A 19,950-nucleotide genomic window follows, 5' to 3' on the forward strand; every position below is an offset into this window, starting at 1 on the left:
GCAAGGCTCTGGGGTAGAGCTCGCACAGCTGTGAGGAGGTTCGATTTCCGATTTCGGTGCGGCGCGGTAAGCCGTCTCGAACCTGGAGCTGGATTGGAGCCGGGAATACAGACAACAGAATCAAGGTCGGTGCGGAGGGGGGAAGGGATAGCTGTCCTCAGAGAGGGGAGAGGGGACTGCCGAGGAGGTAACGTTTTTGCTTCTGATGTGTCTGATGTGTCGAATAGGTCCAGGAGGAGGTCTGGAGGGGTGAGAGAGAGAGAGCAGGGAGGTAGAGGAATGGACTTGCTGACAGATCAGTCCCAATTGATCTCCCCAAAAGAGCATTTCGTGGAGCATACACCGTGCTTGGGAGAGACAGTGGATGAGTTTGGGGAAGGAGGCTGCACAGGCAATATACAGAAACAGCCACCCCCCCCCCGAGTAGCCCCACTAGAAGCAAGAAATAGATACTCACTTCGTTCTCAACCTGAGAAGGACTTGTTAAATCCTCACTCGGGGAGACCTATCCCTATCCCTATTATTCCTCGTCAGAAAAAGAGCCAAAAGAGTGAAAAGAGCAAGACAGGCGAGGTAAAGAGATCGAAAGTCTGTCCGAGTACAGTTAAGCCCACACCGTCGCTTAAATCGTATTTCAGAATAATGGAAAAAATGACGGCTTTGAAGACCCCTGTAAACACCAATCCCAGCACCAATCCCAACACTGCTGCTTGTAGAAGTAAGATCACCAAGACAGGCAACCAGACTCTCCCTCCCGTAACTCAGCCCCTATCTCACCCCCCGGGTATTCAGGACACCAAGCTAAATAGATTTTCCCCACTGCTCTCAGACCCAGAGACAGACCTTGGTGTAACAGAAATAGAGTCTCCGTCCGCAGTAGCAGAGGGTTCAAGTATAATGCTAGGGGCCAGCCTAGCCCCGGATGTCCCATCATCATCTCTCCAAGAGACTCAAGGTGCGGTAGAAGGAATCAATCAATCCCAATCCCAGCTCGAGCTGCTCCTTCTGTCCTTACGGGAAGATCTTCTTTCAAAACTATTGCCCAGATTTGAAATCTCGGAGGCTAACCAGAGAGAGATCAATGAGAAATGTTCTAACTTGGAGAGTAAATTAGACGATATCTGCTCTCGTACTGAGGCCTTGGAGGGGGAAGTTGCTGTTCTCACCCAAGCTTCCCAGGATCAAAAAAGGGACATATCGGAGTTGAGAGCACAGAACAGGTCTCTACAGATGGATATGGAAAGATTGGAGATTCATGCCAGGCGGAACAACTTAAGATTCTTAAAAATTCCTGAGGGGGCGGAAAACGGTGATGTAAAGTCTCTAATATGTAGATTATTGAGAGAGGGAGTATTGAAAGATAATCCTGAGTTAGATATTGAGAGAGAAATACAGCGAGCTCATAGAGACCCGTTTAGACAGCACCCAGACAGGAAAGCGCCTAGAAGGATACTGGTGAACTTCCAGACTTTCGCAGTGAAGGAGCTGATATTGAGTAGGGCACTTACAGATACATCCTTGCAGATAGAGTCCACCAAGTACCTTATACGCTCTGATGTAGGCAGAGTCACATCACAGAGACAGTGGGAACTGGGATCACGAATGGCCGATATAAGAAGTTTAGGAGGGCAGGTAGCAATGAAATTTCCAGCGGCACTGAGGGTGGTCTGGAGAAATAAAACGTATAACTTCACTTCACCTCAGGAGGTAGATACGTTTTTGACTGGTATGAAGAAGTCCCAGGGATAGCCTCTTTTTGGGGGAATGCTGTGATGAATAGTGTGACTATTTGGGAAGAGAAAGGTAGGAGGGAGGAGAAGGGGAAAAAAAAAAAAAAAAAAAAAAAATATATAATATAAAAAAAAAAAATAATAAATAAAAAAGAGCACATATACACATGGGGGTTACAGAAAGCTGACGGAAAGTTAAATTATCGTTTAGCTATTTATCTCCCACTCTCATTTTGAATGTTTAGAGGTAGAGCACGCGTATGGGACTTGGGCTCCTAAACGGCGATATGATCGCCAAGGTCTACAAGGGAGGGTTCCTCAAGGGTGGGGGGAGAGGGCAAAGGGGGGGGGGGGGGGAAAAATAAAAAACACTCCTCATATAACCTCGGCTTATGGAACAACTCCTCGGTAGTAAAAAGTTATGGGCCGTATATGACCCTCTTACCCAAGAATCTTATCCGACATGACGGATCTGGCTAGGAAAATATTAAAAATAGTAAATCTGAATGTAAATGGATTAAGGGAAAGGAGGAAACTACTCAGGATCTGTGAATTTTTAAATAAATCAAAGGCAGACATATGCCTTCTAGAAGAAACCCACCTGGAGCAACAGGAATGTAGGATAGCTTTTAGGGGACAAGGATGGATACAGGAACTTCTTTGTTCCAACCAGAGCGGGAATACTAGGGGAGTGGCAATTTTAGTACGAGTAAATAGTGGGATTAGGGTGGAGAAGTCTGAAACTGATTGCTCAGGTAGATGGCTGACCGCATCCTTTGTGGTAGATAGGTCACGATTCACTTGCGCAGTATATTACGGTCCCAATTCTGATTCTCCAGGGGCTCTATCTAGCTTAAAAACGAGTCTTTTAAATTACGAAACACCTGTTATCTTAGGAGGGGATTTTAACCTGATCCTCAATGAAGATCTGGATCGTACCTCAAGAGTTAAATTCACCCCCCCACGTAAAACACAAACAGAGCTTAAAAATATTATGAAGGATTTGAATTTACATGATGTTTGGAGGGTCAGAAATGGCAGCAGTAGAGAGTACTCGTTCTATAGTCATAGGTATAGACATTACTCTAGAATAGATTTCTTTTTGTTAGATCAAACATTAATATCGGGGGTCGTCACCGTATCCTATATTCCTGCCATACTTTCAGACCATTCCTTGGTTGAGCTAAAGGTTAAGCTTGGGCAAGAAGACCAAGTGAGGAGGTGGACCTTAGATAGGTCAATACTCTTAAAAGAGGAAATGAAAATTGAGTTGGTGGCCGAAGTCGCTGAGTTCTTCAAGGCAAATAGTGGTACTGCAACGGATCAATTGGTCTGGGAAACCTTTAAGGCGTGGTTGAGAGGGTATTTAACCTCCTTTATGATTAGGAGAAATAAGTCACGAAGAAGAGAGGAAGAAGATCACCTCACAAAAATTAAACTAAAAGAACAACAGCTGCAGAAGGCTTCACTAGACCTCCAGCCTAATCTAGCCACTATACAGAATGAATTCGATGCTCTGAGAGCTGAATATCAGGCAAGGATGGACAAAATAGTCAAAGACAGATGGGACGCTAGCAACTTACAAAACTTTTCGTATGGGGAGAAATGTGGCCGATTACTCGCCTGGAAGGCTAGATCAGACCGGGCTAGGAATGTAATTAAGGGGTTAATCATAGGTGACACTGGGGCCATCTCCCATGACAATGATATAATCTCCGGGGAGGCAAAACGGTTTATGCAGGACCTATATACGGAAGAGAGTGGCACCCCAATACACGATGCCGAGCAATGGTTAAATCAGCTCGAACTACCACAACTATCAGAGGCTGACAGAAGATATCTGAGCTCTGAAATACAAGAGGGCGAAGTCTGTACTCAGATTAAAAAAATGAAAAAAGGGAAAGCAGCGGGGCCGGATGGACTCCCTGTAGAGATCTACCACTTGGGATTGGATAAGGTTGCCTCGATTCTTACTACACTGTTTAATAAGATACTGATATCGGGCGAGGCAATCCCACAAACCTGGTCAGAGGCAACAGTCACGATGATCTTAAAACCCGATAAGGACCCTGTAAGGGTTGAGTCATATAGGCCAATCTCATTATTGAACGTGGACTATAAGATTTTTGCAGGGGTCCTGGCAGCTAGAATGGCTAAAGTTATAAAGTCTATAGTACATGGAGACCGGAGAGGTTTTATCCCCGGAAGACAGCTAAACGAACTAACATTCCAGGCCATCGCCGCGATAGATGTAGCTACAGATAAAAAATCTCCCCTGACTATTGTGGCAATCGATGCTGCCAAGGCCTTTGACCAAGTGAATTGGTCATACTTATGGTTGGCTCTGTCCAGGTTTGGAATCCCGAAAAATTATGTAACAGCAGTTAGATCACTGTATCTCTCTCCCAGGGCAAAAATTCTGATAAACGGGTCACTTACGGATTGGGTTTATATTTTTCGCGGAACAAGACAGGGGTGCCCCCTCTCTCCCCTGTTGTTCAATCTCTATATCGAGCCTTTTGCCTGTCAGCTGAGAGGCGACCAGGCAATTAAACCCTTCAATATAGCGGACTTAACGTTAAAATTGGCCTTATATGCTGATGATCTATTATTGTTTACATCTAATCCGGCAGAAGCCATTACTAGGTTATTCGCTCAGGCAGAGTCTTTTGGGATGATCTCGGGATATAAGATCAATAGGGAAAAGACCGAGATCATGCAATGGAATCAGGAGGTGGCAGCTCCTGATGTAAAACTCCGCATGAGATATCTTGGCATTCATTTAGCTCAAGATATTATGGAGATATCGAAAGTAAATCTTAGTAGAGTCCATAAGGAGGTGTGTAACCTTCTATCAAGGTGGTCAGGCCTTCAGCTGAACATATTTGGGAGAGTAAATTTAATTAAAATGATTATACTACCCAAAATCACTTTCTTATTCAATTCCATCCCACTAATGTTTAACTCATCAGATCTAGCCAAACTTCAGGGGAAAATAGGCTCCTTCATTTGGAATACGAAGACTTCAAGAATTTCTTGGAAGAAAATGAGGAAAACCCTAAAAATGGGTGGGTTAGCTTTACCAGATTTACTCATATATTGCCACTCCTTTCATTTTAAAAACTTCAGACTCCTGGCTGATGAAACAGATACCTCCTCTTTGGGTCTTCTGTTTCGGGCACTTCTCCATGGTATCCCACAAGGACAGGAATATTTTCTGTTCAAATTTGGAGATCCAAAATACTACAAGAGGGTGAGACTAAAAATTCTAAACACGGCTTTAAAAAACTGGATGTTCATTAGGAAAAGATTGAGTATCCCCTATTATGCCCCTAATGCCCCGATATGGGATTCACCAGGGACGCCGGACTGTCTTAAAGACACCCTTTCATCCCCACTTAAAACAGCAGGATTAGTACTCTGGAGGGATTTACAGAGGGATTCGGAGCTCCTGGATTGGAATTCTCTGTCGAGTTTGACCGGAGGAACACTTACCAGATTTAAATATTATCAGCTCTCGGGGTGGTGGGCCACCGTCCCATGGAATATTAACATCCCAAACCCAAAGTTTGATCTGGTCAATAAAAAGGGCAGATGGCCAAAAGAACTTTCCTACTGGTATTGGGCCTTGATAGAGGTGGAGGATGTAACCGAGCCTGAACTCCAAAAGCTGTGGGGCAATGTTATGGGTACAGGCGTTAATCTGCGAGATCTGTGGGTGGACTCTTTTGCAATGCTTTATACGGTGGTTAAGTCTGCCCCCTTAAAAAGAAATCACCTTTTTACATTGTATAGAGTATACATCTCACCTAAAAAATTAGTCAAAATAACTAGTTTACATTACTATTGCCCGAGATGCAAACTGTTAGCCGCAGACGATTTGCACATGTTTGTAGAGTGCCCAATGTTAACAAATTATTGGCTTAAAGTACAAGGCTTCCTGGCTGAGGTTCTAGGCAGACAATTAGTAGTAACTACTAGGATGATCATGTTTGGAGTAACATTGCACGCTGAACAGAATGATCTGGCTTCTAAATTTATCTTTTATGTCATCATCCTAGCACGACGAGAAATATGTAAAGCCTGGAAGAGTGAAAATGCCCCAAACTTTGCAGACTGTCTGAAATACCTTATATATATAAGTGAATTTGATATGGCCTGTGATAGTACCAGCCAAGATAAGATCTGGGCGGCCCTTGTGGCATGGCGGAATAGATGAGCATATTCCAATGATTTCACCTGGGCACTGTTGGTTCTTTGCCTTCAAAACATTGGGTCCAATGGCCTGAATGAAATGGAGTGGAATAAGAAAACAGTTGCTACTAGAGGGGTACTTCCTTCCCATCTCTCCTCAGACCCCTAAACATCGAGATTGGAATAACGCGGGAAGAGGAGAGGGGGCGGGTTTCTCCATCTAGAATGCCCACCTTGGTATATGAGGAATAAAAAAAAAAAAAAAAAAAAAAAAAAAAACAGTCCAATCTATCTTTTTAGGGGGAATAATCATTTTTAACTTAACTAATATAGCTGCGGGAAGATCTAAAATTAACTGACATGGCTTCTGTGCGGGTTCCCTTTCTGCATCCATTTGTTCTAAGTCTCTCCATAACGCCCCAAAAGCTGCACGATCATCAATTTTACGAACAGTTCTCCACATATCAGGTGGTAATATCAATCCGAAAAATAAATCAATATCAGGCAAAGTCATAGTGCAAGAACTAATAGCACCTTCAACTTCCTCATAAAAAGCGGCTGGATTTTTCCGCGGATCAGGCAATGCAGTTTTAAGTGCCATAACATCCGTCCTATTCCAAGGAGTGTAAACCCAATTATAAATAAAATAACCCTTAGCATCGATAGAAGCCTTATCATCACTTGTACCCTGTCTTATCTGTTCCGGAGGTAAAAGATTTACAAAAGAGGTCTAGGATATAGATACAGCACTTATCACAGTCTTGGGAATATCAGTCAAAGTAAGGTGCAAGGATCAAGGAAGCAAGACCCCTTCGCTTCCTCAAGAGGTGGAAGAAACTTCCACTCTAAACAATTTATAGGATTTTAGATCCGCACTCAGATGAAAAGTACAAGTCCATCCAATTAATGTATTTTTAAAATGTTCTTTATTTTCGTATTCTTTCTTTTAGTAGCCAATGCGTTTCGTCCTATTTGGGGACTTCTTCAGGGCTCAATCCATGTTCTTCATATGAGAGTCTGAATGGTTCTCCTTTCGCTGGTTGTACCTCATTTTTCTCTCTTAGAAAATGCTCATTCGTTTGAAAGCTTTCTTTAGGTAATCACTATTACAGGCATCGTAAGCGTCAGTTTGTAAGCGCTATCACTCCATCTTCTTGCCTATTCAGCAAGAAGATGGAGTGATAGCGCTTACAAACTGACGCTTACGATGCCTGTAATAGTGATTACCTAAAGAAAGCTTTCAAAACACATGTCGTCCTTTACTTAGGATGGTCGTCTACCTGTCGTCATATAACTTAACACGAATGAGCATTTTCTAAGAGAGAAAAATGAGGTACAACCAGCGAAAGGAGAACCATTCAGACTCTCATATGAAGAACATGGATTGAGCCCTGAAGAAGTCCCCAAATAGGACGAAACGCGTTGGCTACTAAAAGAAAGAATACGAAAATAAAGAACATTTTAAAAATACATTAATTGGATGGACTTGTACTTTTCATCTGAGTGCGGATCTAAAATCCTATAATCTATTCCGGAGGTAGAAGCCTGTGCCATGCCGGTCTGAGATGTCTGTGCAGCTACGTCTGCAGCCTTTTTCTCCTCTCGCAAACGAACTGCATCAACACGCAGTTTAACCAAACTCCTGATTGTATCAGCCACCTGGGAGAAAACAAAAAGACCATCACGCATTTGCTTATAATTATCTGCTATATCGGCAGGCTCTAACGCCTCAGAATATTTCCTAAACAGCTCAAGGACCTCTGCAGCGAACACCTCAGTAAAATACAGCTGCTCCCTTTCATACCACCCTCTCATACTATCTAGAAGTTCAGAGGCAGTACTATGAACTGCTTTACGAGCAGCAGTTCGGAGCTGGGACGAACGCGCAGCAGTCAACATAGAACGAGTTTCTCGTACCTTATATTCCTCCGAACTAGAGTCCTCATCTGACTCATGAGGGGCAGAAGGAACAGTATATGGAGGTGGAGGACGATCTAATAATAAGGAATCATCTTGTGGTTTATTAAGTATACGATAAAGGGGCCGCCGAACAGCGTATTGGCCAGTTACCTGTAAATTGAGCTCCCTATCTTCTCTCTCTTTTAACTCTTTTATTTCTTTGTTCTTCAGCTCTAATGCTTTCACATAAATGTTCTTTCGCTGTTCTTTTTCAATCAAGGCTTGCTCACGCTTCATTCGTTCACGCACTTCTTTCTCCCACATTCGTACACAATCAAACATATCTTGCCTAGTCTTTCGCTTAAACATACATTGTTCCACATACTCAATCTTTTCGTAAATCAAATGACCCATACATAGGCCAACGCAACTCAGGATCCTTACGCGTGTATTTATTCCATAATGCGCTGTACATTATGGAAGAAAGACCATACTTAATATACATATCTCTATTAGGCGTCCCCTCCGGGGGGATCCGGTTGTGCTTCATCCAAAATCAACTTGGTACCATTACAAAAGCAACACATCCTACGAAGTGTGCTAAAACCAGGCATGCCAAAAATAGTGCAGAATATGCAGTATTATAATCAAAGTAGCACTTAAGGTACCTTTAGTACGATGTGCCGTTCAAATCAATTCAGATAGAGAAAATTCTCCTCATTACCTGCCTATATAGATTGCAACCTATATATAAATATATCATAACAAACCAAGTTGGCCAACACAAAATGCACATTTCCAGAAGCCACAGTACGTGTTACTAAACTACCTTACCAATCCCAGGCATCAAAACCAACAGCAAGCGCCGCCAAAGGACACTTACCAATCACTTGGTATCCAGGTTCCAACTGCCAAGTTCTAAAATCGACCAAATGGTCACTGCACGGCGAATCAACAGAAGAGATCTCAGTCGAGGACCGGCACCACCTGGATGGTCAGATCAGAAAGAAAGGAAAAACGCCATGGTTGCCAAGACTTGGATCTCATCGGGCAGCGATCGCGTCCAGAGCGAGATTCCAATCCTTCGTCGCGACCAATCCTTTGGGCATCCGAGTCACCGATGAGCTTCACGTCGGGCGCCAATTTGTTGAAAGAGACCTCAGCTAGGCCTACCAGTGCAAAGGGTTCGCCCTTCTCTGCACAGAGTCCTCAGACTATTGGGAAGAAGTTGGCACAGAAACTGGAATAGAAAATACAAAGTTTAATAAAACCTCATGAGGTGGAACTACATTCAAACAGCACCCTTCGGTATTGAGTGAAGTAGCACACAGAGTAGAAGAACCATGGGTCTTTTATACCCACACAGGGGCTCAAAAAAGAGGGCGGTACAAGCACACATAGGAGAATTACATACATAGATGGTCATACAGAAATGCACAGTCAACAGTAAAGGAGGAGCTAGCAGTTGCTGACTCTGGTAGAAACAACCTGACAGTTACAGGCTAAAAACAGATGTATGGACAGTTAGATTCTTCTGTGCATGCACAGAGTAGCAGAGTAAGTGTAACCAGTCCTTTAAACAGAGCACAAGGGTAAACAACAGTGAAGAAGGAAACAGCTCTTGGTGAGCACATGGCAGACAAAATGGCTGCCAGGAATACAAATGGATTCCACAAAATTGACAAGATAGCCTCTAAATACCAGATGGATTCCGCTAATGCTAATCCAATCGCAGCCAATTTACGACAGCTTGACTCCAGTGGCATGGAGAGCACGGGACTCACGTCTGGGCATACCCGTCCTACTTGGGGTGACAAATGTAAAAGAACAATTGAGGGACAGAATGCAGAACAATGTCATACATTCACCCCAGTACAAAAATCTGGGCCTAAATCCATCGTTTTTTTGCTCACCATGCCATTCCAGTTTAGACCCAGCCATATGCAAATTAGTCTTGACCATGCACCCAATGGGAACCGTCCCGCCCGAACTGCCAGGCCAGGTCCTCCCTGGACTGGAAACAAGCATCCTAAGACTTGTTTCGGGCTTTTGGCCCTCACCAGCCAGGATAGCTTAACTCCAGTGGCAGGGAGTGCACTGGACTCATGTCTGGGAATACCCGTCCTACTCGGGCTGACAAATGTAAAAGAACAATTGATGGATAGAATGCAGAACAATGTCATACATTCACCCTAGTACAGAGATCTGGGCCTAAATACATCGCTTTTTAGCTCACCATGCCATTCCAGTTTGAACCCCGGCATATGCAAATCAGTCTAGACCCTGTATCCAATGGGAACAGTCCAGCCCGAACTGCCCGGCCAGGTCCTTCCTGGACTGGAAACAAGCATCCTAGGACCCATTTCTGGCTTTCAGCCCTCTTCAGCCAGGATAGCTTGACTCCAGTGTCATGTAGAGCATGGGACCCACGTCTGGGCATACCCGTCCTACTCGGGGTGACAAATACAAAAAGAACAATTGATGGACAGAATGCAGAACAATGTCATACATTCACCCCAGTACAGAGATCTGGGCCTAAATCCATCATTTTTTTGCTCACCATGCCATTCCGGTTTGGATCCAGCCATACGCAAATCAGGCTTGACCCTACTCCCGATGGGAACAGTCACCTTACCTGCCAGGCCATGTCCTCCCTGGACTGGAAACAGGCATCCTGAGACTGGTTTCTTGCTTTCAGCCCTCATCAGCCAGGATAGCTTGACTCCAGTGGCATGGAAAGCACGTGACCCAGATCTGGGCATAACCGCCCAATCTCGTGGTGACAAATGCAAAAAGAACATTTGATGGACTGAATGCAGAACCATGTCATACATTCACCCCAGGAAAGAGATCTGAGCCTAAATCCGTCTTTTTTCCTGCTCACCATGGCATTCCAGTTCGGACCCAGTCATATCCAAATCAGTCTTGACCCTGCCCCCAATGGAAACAGTCCAGCCCAAGCTGCCTGGCCAGGTCCTCCCTGGACAGGAAACAAGCACCTTAGGATCGGTTTCGGGCTTTCAGACCTCATCAGCCAGGATTGCTTGACTCCAGTGTCATGTAGAGCACGGGTCTCACGTCTGGGCATACCCGTTCTACTCGGGGTGACAAATATAAAAGAACAATTGATAGACAGAATGCAGAACAATGTCATACATTCACCCCAGTACAGAGATGTGGGGTTAAATCCATCGTTTTTTTGCTCACCATGCCATTCCAGTTTGGATCCAGACATATGCAAATCAGGCTTGACCCTGCGCCGATGGGAACAGCCAGCCTTACCTGCCAGACCAGGTCCTCCCTAACCTGGAAACAAGCATCCTGAGACTGGTTTCAGGCTTTCAGCCCTCATCAGCCAGGATAGCTTGACTCCAGTGACATGAAGAGCACGGGACCCAGATCTGGGCATAACCGTCCTACTCGTGGTGACAAATGCAAAAAGAACAACTAATGGACAGAATGCAAAACGATGTCATACATTCACCCCAGGAGAGAGATCTGGGCCTAAATCCATCTTTTTTTCTGTTCACTATGCCATTCCAGTTTGGACCCAGCCATATGCAAATCAGTCTTGACCCTGCACCCAATGGGAACACTCCAGCCCAAGCTGCCTGGCCAGGTCCTCCCGGACTGGAAACAAGCATCTTAGGACCGGTTTCGGGCTTTCAGCCCTCATCAGCCAGGATAGCTTGACTCCAGTGGCAGGGAGAGCACAGGACCCACGTCTTGGAATACCCGTCCAATTCGGGGTGGTAAATACAAAAAGAACAATTGATGGACAGAATGTAGAGCAATGTCATACATTCACCCCAGTACAGAGATCTGGGCCTAAATCGATCGTTTTTTGCTCACGATGCCATTCCAGTTTGGACCTAGCCATATGCAAATCAGTCTGGAGCCAGCACCCAATGGGAACAGTCCAGCCTGAACTGCCAAGTCAGGTCCTCCCTGGACTGGAAACAAGCATACTAAGACTGGTTTTGAGCTTTCAGCCCTCATCTGCCAGGATAGCTTGAGTCCAGTGGCAGGGAGAGCACGGCACCCATGTCTGGGCATACCTGTCCTACTCAGGTGACAAATATAAAAAGAACTATTGATGGACAGAATGCAGAACGATTTCACACATTTACCCCAGTACAGAGATCTGGGTCTAAATCGATCGTTTTTTAGCTCACCATGCCATTCCAGTTTGGACACAGCCATATGCAAATCAGTCTGGACCCTGCACCCAGTGGGAACAGTCCAGCCCTAACTGCCAGGCCAGGTCCTTCATGGACTAGAAATGAGAATCCCAGGACCGGTTTCGGGCTTTCAACCCTCATAGGCCAGGATAACTTTAATCCAGTGGCAGGGAGAGCACGAGAGCCATGTCTGGGCGTACCGGTCCTACTTTGGGTGACAAATGCAAAAAGAACAATTGATGGACTGAATGCAGAACAATGTAATAGATACACCCCATTACAGAGATCTGGGCCTAAATCCATCGTTTTTCTGCTCACCATGCCATTACATTTTGCATCCAGCGATATGCAAATCAGTCTTGACCCTGCACCCAATGGGAACAGCCCAGCCCGAACTGCCAGACCAGGTCCTCTCTGAACTGGAAACAAGCATACTAAGACTGGTTTCTGGCTTTCAGCCCTCATCAGCCAGACTAGCTGAATCCAGTGGCATGGAGAGCAGGGGAACCTGATCTGGGCATACCCGTCCTACTCTTGGTGACAAATGCAAACAGAACAACTGATGAACAGAATGCAGAACAATGTCATACATTCACCCCAGCACAGAGATCTGGGCCAAAATCCATCATTTGTCTGCTCACCATGCTATTACAGTTTGGACTCAGCCATATGCAAATCAGTCTTGACCCTGCACCCAATGGCAACAGTGCAGCCCGAACTACATGGCCAGGTCCTCCCCGGAATGGAAATAAGAATCCTAGGACCGATTTCGGGCTTTCAGCCCTCATCAGCCAGGATAGCTTGACTCCAGTGACAGGGAGAGCACGGGACCCACGTCTGGGCATACCCGTCCTACTCGGGGTGACAAATGCAAAAAGAACAATTGATGGACCGAATGCAGAACAATGTCATACATTCACCCTAGTACAGAGATCTGGGCCTAAATCCATCGTTTTTTTGCTCACCATGCCATTCCAGTTTGGATCCAGCCATATGCAAATCAGGCTTGACCCTGCACCGATGGGAACAGCCAGCCTTACCTGCCAGACCAGGTCCTCCCTGAACTGGAAACAAGCATCCTGAGACTGGTTGCAGGCTTTCAGCCTTTATCAGCCAGGATAGCTTGACTCCAGTGATATGGAGAGCACGGGACCCAGATCTGGGCATAACCGTCCTACTGGTGGTGACAAATGCAAAAAGAACAACTAATGGACAGAATGCAGAACGATGTCATACATTCACCCCAGGAAAGAGAACTAGGCCTAAATCCATCTTTTTTTCTGCTCACTATGCCATTCCAGTTTGGACCCAGCCATGTGCAAATCAGTCTTGACCCTGCACCCAATGGCAACAGTGTAGCCCGAATTGCAAGGCAAGGTCGTCCCCGGAATAGAAATAAGCATCTTAGGACCGATTTCGGGCTTTCAGCCCTCATCAGCCAGGATAGTTTGACTCCAGTGGCAGGGAGAGCACAGGACCCATATCTGGGCATAGCCGTCCTATTTGGGGTGACAAATGCAAAAAGAACAATTGATGAACAGAACAATGTCATATGTCAACAGTGGCATGGAGAGCACGGGACTCACGTCTGGGCATACCCGTCCTACTCGGGGTGACAAATGTAAAAGAACAATTGATGGACAGAATGCAGAACAATGTCATACATTCACCCCAGTACAGAGATCTGGGCCTAAATCCATTGTTTTTTTTGCTCACCATGCCATTCCAGTTTGGATCAAGCCATATGTATATCAGGCTTGACCCTGCACCTGATGGGAACAGCCAGCCTTACCTGCCAGGCCAGGTCCTCCCTGGACTGGAAACAAGCATCCTAAGACTTGTTTCGGGCTTTCAGACCTCATCAGCCAGGATAGCTTGACTCCAGTGGCAGGGAGAGCACGGGACTCACGTCAGGGCATTCCCGTCCTACTCGGGGTGACAAAAGTAAAAGAACAATTGATGGACAGAATGCAGAACAATGTCTTACATTCAACCCAGTACAGAGATCTGGGCCTAAATACATCGCTTTTTAGCTCACCATTCCATTCCAGTTTGAACCAAGGCATATGCAAATCAGTCTTGACCCTGTATCCAATGGGAACAGTCCAGCCCGAACTGCCCGGCCAGGTCCTTCCTGGACCGGAAACAAGCATCCTAATACCCGTTTCTGCCTTTCAGCCCTCATCAGCCAGGATAGCTTGACCCCAGTGTCATGTAGAGTACGGGACCCACGTCTCGGCATACCAGTCCTACTCAGGGTGACAAATGCAAAATGAACAATTTATGGACAGAATGCAGAACAATGTCATACATTCACCCCAGTACAGAGATCTGGGCGTACATCCATCGTTTCTTTGCTCACCATGTCATTCCAGTTTGAACCCAACCATATGAAAATCAGTCTTGACCCTACATCCAATGGGAACAGTCCAGCCCGAACTGCCCGGCCAGGTTCTCCCTGGACTATTAACAAGCATCCTAGGACCAGTTTCTGGCTTTCAGCCCTCATCAGCCAGGATAGCTTGACTCCAGTGTCAGGTAGAGCACCGGACCCATGTCTGGGCGTACCCGTCGTACTCGGGGTGACAAATGCAAAAAGACCAATTGATGGACAGAATGCAGAACAATGTCATACATTCACCCCAGTACAGTGGTCTGGCCCTAAATACATCGCTTTTTAGCTCACCATGCCATTCCAGTTTGAACCCAGGCATATGGAAATCTTTCTTGACCATGCACCCAATGTGATAAGTCCATCCCGAACTGCCAGACCAGGTCCTCCCTGGACTGGAACCAATCATCCTAAGACTTGTTTCGGGCTTTCAGCCCTCATCAGCCAGGATAGCTTGACTCCAGTGGCACGGAGAGCACGGGACTCACGTCCGGGCATACCCGTACTAATCGGGGTGACAAATGTAAAAGAACAATTGATGGACAGAATGCAGAACAATGTCATACATTTACCCCAGTACAGAGATCTGGGCCTAAATCCATCGTTTTGTTGCTCACCATGCCGTTCCGGTTTAACCCCAACCATATGAAAATCAGTCTTGACCGTCCATCCAATGGGAACAGTCCAGCCCAAACTGCCAGGCCAGGTCCTCCCTGGACAGGAAACAAGGATCCTAAGACTGGTTTCGGGCTTTCAGCCCTCATCAGCCAGGATAGCTTGACTCCGGTGGCATGAGGGCACGGGACCCACGTCCGGGCATACCCGTCCTACTCGGAGAGACAAATGCAAAAAGAACAGTTGATGGACAGAATGCAGAACAATGTCATACATTCCCTCTAGTACAGAGATCTGGGCCTAAATCCATCCTTTTGTTGTTCACCATGCCATCCCAGTTTTGACCCAGCCATATGCAAATCAGTCTTGACCCTGCACTCAATGAGAACAGTCCAGCCTGAACTGCCAGGCCAGGTCCTCCTGGACTGGAAACAAGCATCATAGGACCGGTTTCGGGCTTTTAGCCCTCATAAGCCAGGATAGCTTGACTCCAGTGGCATGGAGAGCACGGGACCCACATCTGGGCATATCTGTCCTACTCGGGGTGACAAATGCAAAAAGAACAATTGAATGCAGAATGCTGAACAATGTCATACATTCACCCCAGTGCAGAGATCTGGGCCTTAAACCATCTTTTTTTGCTCACCATGCCAATCTAGTTTGGACCCAGACATATGCAAATCAGTCTTGACCCTGCACTCAATGGGAACAGCCAGCCTTACCTGCCAGGCCAGGTCCTCCCTGGACTGGAAACAAGCATCCTAAGACTTGTTTCGGGCTTTCAGACCTCATCAGCCAGGATAGCTTGACTCCAGTGGCAGGGAGAGCACGGGACTCACGTCAGGGCATTCCCGTCCTACTCGGGGTGACAAAAGTAAAAGAACAATTGATGGACAGAATGCAGAACAATGTCTTACATTCAACCCAGTACAGAGATCTGGGCCTAAATACATCGCTTTTTAGCTCACCATTCCATTCCAGTTTGAACCAAGGCATATGCAAATCAGTCTTGACCCTGTATCCAATGGGAACAGTCCAGCCCGAACTGCCCGGCCAGGTCCTTCCTGGACCGGAAACAAGCATCCTAATACCCGTTTCTGCCTTTCAGCCCTCATCAGCCAGGATAGCTTGACCCCAGTGTCATGTAGAGTACGGGACCCACGTCTCGGCATACCAGTCCTACTCAGGGTGACAAATGCAAAATGAACAATTTATGGACAGAATGCAGAACAATGTCATACATTCACCCCAGTACAGAGATCTGGGCGTACATCCATCGTTTCTTTGCTCACCATGTCATTCCAGTTTGAACCCAACCATATGAAAATCAGTCTTGACCCTACATCCAATGGGAACAGTCCAGCCCGAACTGCCCGGCCAGGTTCTCCCTGGACTATTAACAAGCATCCTAGGACCAGTTTCTGGCTTTCAGCCCTCATCAGCCAGGATAGCTTGACTCCAGTGTCAGGTAGAGCACCGGACCCACGTCTGGGCGTACCCGTCGTACTCGGGGTGACAAATGCAAAAAGACCAATTGATGGACAGAATGCAGAACAATGTCATACATTCACCCCAGTACAGTGGTCTGGCCCTAAATACATCGCTTTTTAGCTCACCATGCCATTCCAGTTTGAACCCAGGCATATGGAAATCTTTCTTGACCATGCACCCAATGTGATAAGTCCATCCCGAACTGCCAGACCAGGTCCTCCCTGGACTGGAACCAATCATCCTAAGACTTGTTTCGGGCTTTCAGCCCTCATCAGCCAGGATAGCTTGACTCCAGTGGCACGGAGAGCACGGGACTCACGTCCGGGCATACCCGTACTAATCGGGGTGACAAATGTAAAAGAACAATTGATGGACAGAATGCAGAACAATGTCATACATTTACCCCAGTACAGAGATCTGGGCCTAAATCCATCGTTTTGTTGCTCACCATGCCGTTCCGGTTTAACCCCAACCATATGAAAATCAGTCTTGACCCTCCATCCAATGGGAACAGTCCAGCCCAAACTGCCAGGCCAGGTCCTCCCTGGACAGGAAACAAGGATCCTAAGACTGGTTTCGGGCTTTCAGCCCTCATCAGCCAGGATAGCTTGACTCCGGTGGCATGAGGGCACGGGACCCACGTCCGGGCATACCCGTCCTACTCGGAGAGACAAATGCAAAAAGAACAGTTGATGGACAGAATGCAGAACAATGTCATACATTCCCTCTAGTACAGAGATCTGGGCCTAAATCCATCCTTTTGTTGTTCAACATGCCATCCCAGTTTTGACCCAGCCATATGCAAATCAGTCTTGACCCTGCACTCAATGAGAACAGTCCAGCCTGAACTGCCAGGCCAGGTCCTCCTGGACTGGAAACAAGCATCACAGGACCGGTTTCGGGCTTTTAGCCCTCATAAGCCAGGATAGCTTGACTCCAGTGGCATGGAGAGCACGGGACCCACATCTGGGCATATCTGTCCTACTCGGGGTGACAAATGCAAAAAGAACAATTGAATGCAGAATGCTGAACAATGTCATACATTCACCCCAGTGCAGAGATCTGGGCCTTAAACCATCTTTTTTTGCTCACCATGCCAATCTAGTTTGGACCCAGACATATGCAAATCAGTCTTGACCATGCACCCAATGAGAACAATCCAGCCTGAGCTGCCAGGCCAGGTCCTCCCTGGACAGGTAACAAGCATCCTAGGACCGGTTTCGGGCTTTCAGCCCTCATCAGCCAGGATAGCTTGACTCCAGTGGCATGGAGAGCACGGGACCCACATCTGGGCATATCTGTCCTACTCGGGGTGACAAATGCAAAAAGAACAATTGAAGGACAAAATGCAGAACAATGTCATACATTCACCCCAGTACTAAGATCTGGGCCTAAATCCATTGTTTTTGCTCACCATGCCATTCCAGTTTGGACCTAGCCATATGCAAATCAGTCTTGACCCTGCACCCAATGGGAACTGTCTAGCCCGAACTGCCAGGCCAGGTCCTCCCTGGACTGGAAACAGGTATCCTAGGACCGGGTATGGGCTTTCAGCCCTCATCAGCCTGGATAGCATGACTCCAGTGGCATGGAGAGCATGGGACCCACATCTGGGCATACCCGTCCTACTTGGGGAGACAAATGCAAAAAGAACAATTGAAGGACAAAATGCAGAACAATGTCATACATTCACCCCAGTACTAAGATCTGGGCCTAAATCCATTGTTTTTGCTCACCATGCCATTCCAGTTTGGACCTAGCCATATGCAAATCAGTCTTGACCCTGCACCCAATGGGAACTGTCTAGCCCGAACTGCCAGGCCAGGTCCTCCCTGGACTGGAAACAGGTATCCTAGGACCGGGTATGGGCTTTCAGCCCTCATCAGCCTGGATAGCATGACTCCAGTGGCATGGAGAGCATGGGACCCACATCTGGGCATACCCGTCCTACTTGGGGAGACAAATGCAAAAAGAACAATTGATGAACAGAATGCAGAACAATGTCATACATTCACCCCAGTACAGAGATCTGGGCATAAATCCATCACATTTTTGCTCACCATGCCATTTCAGTTTGGACCCAGACATATGCAAATAAGTCTTGACCCTGCACCCAATGGACAGGTCTAAACTGGTGTGGCATTGAAAGCAAAAGAATGATGGATTTATTCCACATCTCTTGACTGGGGGTGAATGTTTTAATTTGTTCTGCATGCCGTCTATCAATTGTGTGTCTTTTGCATTCTTGCCCTAAGTGTGCCAGGTATGCCCAGACGTGGGTCCTGGGCTCACTGTGCCACTGGAATCAATCTATCCTGGCTGATGAGGATTGAAACCACGAAACCAGTCCTAGGAGGCTTGTTTCTAGTCTAGGGAGGATCTGGCTTGGCAGTTCAGGCTGGACTGTTTCCAAGAGGCACAGGGTCAAGACTGATTTGCATATGGCCAGGTCTAAACTGGGGTGGCATGTTGAACAACAGAATGATGGATTTAACCCAGATCTCTTGACTGGGGGTAAATGTTTTAATTTTTTCTGCATTCCGTCCATCAATTGTGCATCTTTTGCTTTCTTGCCCCAAGTGCGCCAGGTATGCCCAGACGTGGGTCCTGGCCTCACTGTGCCATTAGAATCAAGCTATCCTGGCTGATGAGAGGTGAAACCCCAAAACCGTTTCCAGGTTAGTTGTTTCCGGTTCAGGGAGAACCTGGCTTGGCAGTTCGAGCTAGACTGTTCCCATGAGGCACAGGGTCAAAACTGATTTGCATATGGCCAGGTCTAAACTGGGGTGGCATGGTGAGCAAAAGATTGATGGTTTTACCCAGATCTTTTGACTGGGGGTGAATGTTTTGATTTGTTCTGCATTCCGTCCATCAATTGTGTGTCTTTTGCATTCTCGTCCTAAGTGCGCTATGTATGCCTAGATGTGGGTCCTGGGCTCATGTGCCACTGGAATCAAGCTATCCTGGCTGATGAGGGGTGAAATCCCGAAACCAGTCCCAGTATGCTTGTTTCCACTCCAGGGAGGACCTGACTTTTGCAGTTCGGGCTGGACTGTTCTTATGAGGCACAGGGCCAAGACTGATTTGCATATGGCCAAAACTAAATTGGAGTGGCATGGTGAGGAAGCGAATTATGGATTTATCCCAGATCTCTTGACTGGGGGTGAATGTTTTGATTTGTTCTGCATTCCATCCATCAATTGTGTGTCTTTTGCTTTCTCGTGCCAGGTATGCCCAGACGTGGGTCCTGGGCTAACTGTGCCACATGAATCAAGCTATCCTGGCTGATGAGGGGTGAAACCCCAAAACCGGTCCTAGAATGCTTGTTTCCGGTCCAGGGAGGACCTGGCTTGGCAGTTCGGGCTGGAATGTTCCCATGAGGCACGGGGTCAAAACTGATTTGCATATAGCCAGGTCTAAACTGGGGTGACATGGTGAGCAAAAGAAT

The sequence above is a fragment of the Triturus cristatus genome, chromosome 10 (genome assembly GCF_964204655.1).
Source record: "Triturus cristatus chromosome 10, aTriCri1.1, whole genome shotgun sequence".
NCBI lineage: Eukaryota > Metazoa > Chordata > Amphibia > Caudata > Salamandridae > Triturus > Triturus cristatus.